We start from the raw sequence: 6,462 nt of genomic DNA on the forward strand, positions 1-6,462 counted from the left end.
TGAGATGTCATGCTGAAGTTTTCTGGAGATTATCTGGTTTCATTTTTGGGAAGCAGACCACATGGAAAAATGATGCAGCCAAACTAAAGATACGCTCGATTGGTTCTTTCTAACCTCCCTGTTATTAAGAAGCAGGAAAAATTGAAGAATAAGAGAGGGAAAATGTCAAATTTGCTTGGTCTTCAACAAAGAAACCCTTTTGTTTTATTGCTTCATATACAAGTTGACAGACCAGTCCTTCAACAATGAGAAAATGTTTAAAAAAAATTGTGTATTAAAATGTTTTGATTTGTGTACATTAATCTGAATAATAATGACTTTCTTTTATTTCCAATTCTACCAAAGAGGACAGCTAAAGAAGCAACCCAAAGTGAAAGACTTGAAGAAATATACTGGCAATGTAAGTAGGATTAAGTGATTTTGCTGTTTGTGGGGTTTCCTGGAAGTAGCTGGTTTATACCTCCAAATGGGACGACAGTCATGGATGTTGAGATGGCCTACGTCGCAGATTCGCGAGGACGGGCGGCTCGGATGTTCGCTAGCGACCTGTAGAAGGGGACTTTGAGATTTCCTGGAAGTAGCTGGTTTATACCTCCAAATGGGACGACAGTCATGGATGTTGAGATTATCACTGAACTAGTATATATTTGTTTAGGGGCCAGCTGAAGGATGCCTCCGGGTGTGGGAATTTCTCGCTACATTGAAGACCTGTTGGTGACCTTCTGCTGGTGTTTTTTTATATGGTTGGGTTGTTGTCTCTTTGACACATTCCCCATTTCCATTCTCAATTTAGTTGAAAGAAAAAATGCAAGTAAACTGATTTAATAGAGATATGATTGGTTGGCTTTTTCTATATATTAAAGTTGTTTTAGTCAAAATGGGTTTGGTTTGCAAAAATGAGGACATATTTGCAGTGTTTTATTTCAAATTTAAAATGAATATAGTGCAATTACATTTGATTTTTTTCAGTTTTTAGTATATTGAATGCATCGTGTTATATTGTAAAACAACATAAACTTTTAATTAATTAAAACTGATTTAAACAGCTTGATTTTCATAAAATTTTGACAAAATATTTTCTTTAATGACTCTGACAAAAATATAAAAATCTCAAAAAAGTTATGCCACACACTTTATCAGAAAAATTTCATATGATATATAGGAGTTTGACAAAGACTATTTTTTATCATTGAGAAGCTTAATATTTCCTCAACTAAAGAATGTGATTAAAACGTTCAGCTGTTTTTTACAGAGACTATATCTCCTTTGTGTAATGAAGGCGTCATGCAGACCACTAGTTACTCCCTCAAATTTAGAACATATGTAAAAGAAGGCCAACTCTAACACAAAACAGTGCTTTTGATGTCATTGTTTACTTTTAAAATTTAACCAACAAATTTGCAGAAATGAAACTTTTGATGAAAGAGAAATGTGTTTCGACCAATTCATGCAACTTGAGCCAAAATTCACTTGTCTATCAGTTTGCATTAAATTTCAGCATAAATGCGCTCCACATTATACTCATTTAAGATTTCCAGAAAATCACGTTATTTAAGGAGTACCTCTGTTTCTAAGGTCAAATGTACCACCTTAATAGTAGAATTTTGCAACAGAATATTTATCTTAATTTGAAAATAATTTGCCATTGACAATACAAATATCAAATGATCATTTCAGAAATACATTGTGCTTCAAGTGCAAAGTCTTTTCTAACAATTAACAATTAACATAGTTGTTTTCTGAGCTAGTTCTGAATTGTCAGGTTTTATTGTCTGTTTTTGCTTTTGTTCTATGGATAGTTCAGTGGTATCTTGTTTTTCAGGATATGGTGTGTGTTATTCAGAGGATCTTTTTATGTAATTTTGAAATGATATACATTTGATATTTGATAGCAATTGAGATTGAAAAGACCAAATATTATAGTGCATTAAGGTGGTACCTAAACTGGTCCGTCATTCTTTCTACAGCTTTACCGAAGGAACAAGTTGGAGCTATTGTCGCCTTGTCATTAATTGGACGAGTCTTACAAATTCAACAATTTGCTAATAAAATTGGCCATTTAAAGTCATAGGAAATTGACCTCAAATGTTAATACTCAGATGCCGCAAAATAATCAAGTATCTGTTAATTAATTCCATGATGGTAGCGCAGATGAATGACCAACGAGCTTGTTAACATGCTCTTGACAAACTGAGCTGTTATCTTTCAGTCCCTTAAGAACTAAGTAGGGTTATAAATATGATAATTTCTGTTTGATTTTCTATCAGTATAATACATAATCAAACATAGCACATGATGTACTAGTCTTGTCAAATTATTAAATCCCGTGGTCAGAATTATGACCACCGGATTTAGGCCATACCTGTTGCCAGTGTAGCAATAAGTGAACACAACAGGGGTCCTGTTTAGGGTGTACCTAATACTACAGGGAGATAACTGTGTAGAATCAGCTAAAGGTTTTAATGACGTGTTGTTAAGGGAATATTAAGCTTCTCAATGATCAAAATTAGTGTTTGTCTAACTGCTATATATATAACCAGTGTAATTTTTCTGATAAAAAAGGTTGGTTCAAATTTTTTGAAATTTTGAAATTTTTTGTCATAGGGTCAAAGTAAATACTTTGTCAAAACTTTATGAAAATTCAACAAGCCAAATTAATTTTAGTGAAGGTGTAAGCTTTTAATTTTGTTTATAATTTTCAAAATAAAGTTAAAAAAACATATTGAATCAAAATCTATTTAACAACGTGTATGTTAAATGTTACAAACCAATCATTTAAATTAAAAATTTGAAGTAAAAATGTTTGTTTTAAAAGTGAGGCTTGGAATTCTAAAGTTTCACAATTTTCAACAATTTCTCCAATATTTAAGCTTAAGGCTGGTAATCTTCTTATGTATCTAAAACAAAAAGGTAATGTCAATAGTCCTTTCTTTTCATGTTTGAATTAATTATTTTTTAGGAAATTCATATTCAATGTCAAACCTTTTTGGATGGTTGATGGTTTTTTTTATTGGTTTAGTCATAGAATTTAAATTAGATTCTACTCTTAAATTAACTTCAAATCCAAAGTCTAAAGTGAACTATTTCATTTTTACTTTCAATTAGGGGGAGGGGAATGGAGGACATGTTCTCAATTTATTTGTTTAATATTTAGCATTTCTATGTTTTAAGGGAGATAACTAACTCATCATTAAAATAAGTTAACCACAACAATTGGGAAATGTGTTAAATTACCATACAAACCATCGTTGGTTTTCTAATTTGAATGGTTTAACAATAGTAATTTTTTAGGCCCTTTATATCTTGTTGTTCCATTGGATCGTTGAAGGCCGTGCCTTGACCTTTAATGGTTTACTTTTATAAATTGTTATTTGGATTGAGAGTTGTCTCATTGGCACTCATACCACATCTTCCTATACCCATCATAAGTTAGATAATCAAAAGAAGAAATTTGTTAGTTTTGAATACATTTTGTTCACTGGTCTTTTAAAGAAAGCATATTTTTCTCAGAGCATAATCTATATATATATTTCCTCATTGAGATCTTTATTTGAGTCATTTTAAAATTATTGCAAAACATTTTGTAATGTGGTTTTAAGATATGTATTTGACTTTAGTTTAATTTCAATTTTGTTGACACTGTCTCTATATTTGTAGAAGACGCAATCATTTCATGGCTATACAGGATGATGACTATGTAGCACTATTTCATATCTAAGTGTAGTATTTATCAATTAATGTTAGTAGGACAGAATAGAAGAGGTATTGTATACAACTATTATTTCAAATTTAAGAAATGGTAGATGATTTATTTTAAACAATTAAATTTTGCTGTGGGGGCCTTTGTGGCAGAGTGGTTTCTTCTGTAATCACTAGCTACTCAACACTGATGTGAGTTCGAACCTGCTCTTGTGGGTGCACGACAGTAAATAGACTCCAATTTTAATTGACTATAGGGTTGCAAGTTTCATTATCAAAGGTCAGTGGTTTTCTCCTGGATGCCCAGCTGCCCCTACCAATAAAAACTGGTCACCACGAAAAATCACAAAAGTGGTGTAAAAACACCAACAATCAATCAATTAACCAATGTGTCTGTGCATTTTTTTTGTTGTCTAGTCTTGAAACATTTAGAAAGACAATTGACAAAATTTGTTGATTTTTTATTTTAAATTTCATATCGCCCACATGTTACTATTAATTAAATGTATCACACAAATTCCTTTCATAATTGGTGATGTTTTTCGGTTGTTGTGGTATTGAGTGCTAGCAAATTTCATAGCAGATTGAAATTAAGGGGAGGTAATATCCCTGTTGACTACTCATTATTTGATATTTTATGCATAAAATAGTTAATAGATATTGGATAATTCATGCATGAAATATTAAAAAGGTCTCGGATAATAAATTGGGAGCATAATCTTTATGTTGCGTAGTTATTTGGTTTAGTTAATAAAGGTCAAAAGCTGATTAAGCTGTCAAACGGAGTTTTAGAACCCCTTTCCATAGAATTGTCAATATTTTTAGTTAGGGAGCTACCATTTGATTTATAGGGGGGGCTAGGATGAAATTTGAAAAAAATAGGCAGGCCAGGAGTTTTGAGTGTAAAAAAAAGGCAGGATGAGACACTTGCAAAAAAAAAAATCAGGATAAACTAAAAAAAAAAGGCAGGACCAAACAGAGTGAAAAATAAAAAGGCAGGACAAAATTTTTCATCCTTTTTCATTACAACTTCTGGATTTTGTTCATTACGATTACTGATAACTGTCAACAATTTTGTTTCAATCAGAACATCGTTTCATTTTGTCCACCATTAGCCAACCTTTTATCCACCTGCATTTCATTTTGGTTTTGTATTTCTTCAAGAAATCTAACTTAAATGATTAAGACAACATATTCTGTGCTCTAACATGACAACCTCATCTACCAAGAATTGAGATTGGTTACGAGAAGGGCATGAAATATTCAGATTACGAGTAAAACGCTAGATTTGCATTTTGCATATGCACCAATCCTACTATTTTCAACACTGTTTGAGTTTTCATATCATTATGTACTTATACAACTTGTGTTGTATACCAATGCATTTGCTTCATTTTCTGGGGACTACAAATCATGGCTTAGAAAGCAACGTTCTAGATGATAATTTTTAAGAGTAGAAGAAATTGTGGTTTACAACCAATTTTTTGCAAATTTTTTAAATATTAGATATGTTTTAACCCACATCTGATACTTAATACATAATATTATAATTTAATCCAATAAATCATCATGATTGGAAAAAAGATATTATTGTGAAGAAAGAAATAAACATTTTTGTGACATTTCAGTTATTTAAATGGACAGTGGATTTTGATATCATGAAACCCAATGTTGAAAAGCACTTCAAAACAGCTTGAAATCAATATCAGCTCTAAGAAAGATGGTTAGAGAGAGCTTCAACCAAGTCTGATGCTTAATCATGAACTAAATCAGGCAAGTTTATTTAAGCCATACAATTTTTATAGATTTTATAGAAATGAAAATGTACATGAAAAAACACAAGACATCAAACAATATATTGATTTGAATGTGTTTCATTCATATCTCCAAAAATGAGTTGATTATATAGGGAATCACTGAAGCATGACTGGAGTCCCCCCTTTTTTGTTTAGTCCCCCTTTAGTTCAGTCAATAGGTCCACCTTATAAAAAGTACTGGATCGCCCTCTGAAACATGTTTGTGAAGGCTCAACAATGCACTAACCTGGGACAATAAGAATAAACTGAAAAATATGGTTCTTTTGGCTTAGTTACACACTAGTTTTGTATGAGGCACATAAATAACAACTAATATAGAAAGTAGACACAGATAAATAAATCATGTTTTTTTAACTGAAGTATTATTTATATTCATAGACCAATTGATTTTGATGGGGTGGAGCCATGGATTTTATATGAAGCTAGATTTTTAAGCAAGACAACATTTTGTTTTCCTATTTGCCAAAAATAAATCCAGAACATTTTTTTTTGTAACTGAATATGTAGGTCAGATTATTTGTTTAAACATTACAGATTAGTTTTTGGTTTGTCCATAAGGATTGAGACTGGAAATGGCAATTGAATCAGACTTTTTAGTAAGATTTGATCATGAACTAAAATAATATAAATTGTGAATTTGTGTGAGGTATAATGTTTTTGACCTGTCTATCCTGTTCATCAACCTGTTTCTGGTCATTACAACAGAATTCATGTTAACAAGAAATTTTGAATGTTTCCCCCAAGAAGTAATGTTGTGCCCCTCTGGACTTAAATTAAGTCCTATACTGCTGTAACAGTTTCAATACAAGTCCTCTGAAACTGCACAACAGAATTTTATGGATCTTTGAAGTTAATGAGGACAGTATATAGCATATCCACAAAATATCAGTTGACTTTTTTTATCAATACAAGCACAATAGATTTCTTTAACAAGTATGTGTTATTA

General features: G+C 31.5%; 1 long non-coding RNA gene across 1 annotated transcript; it reads left to right on the plus strand.

Annotated features, from left to right (window-relative positions):
- Nucleotides 1-293: 293 nt before the first annotated feature.
- LOC134686978 (uncharacterized) lies at nt 294-5,468 on the plus strand. The gene is made up of 3 exons (XR_010101714.1): nt 294-400; nt 3,658-3,762; nt 5,328-5,468. It is a non-coding gene; the product is annotated as an uncharacterized LOC134686978 (long non-coding RNA).
- Nucleotides 5,469-6,462: the final 994 nt, after the last annotated feature.

Source organism: Mytilus trossulus, chromosome 10 (genome assembly GCF_036588685.1).
Source record: "Mytilus trossulus isolate FHL-02 chromosome 10, PNRI_Mtr1.1.1.hap1, whole genome shotgun sequence".
Taxonomy (NCBI): Eukaryota; Metazoa; Mollusca; class Bivalvia; order Mytilida; family Mytilidae; genus Mytilus; species Mytilus trossulus.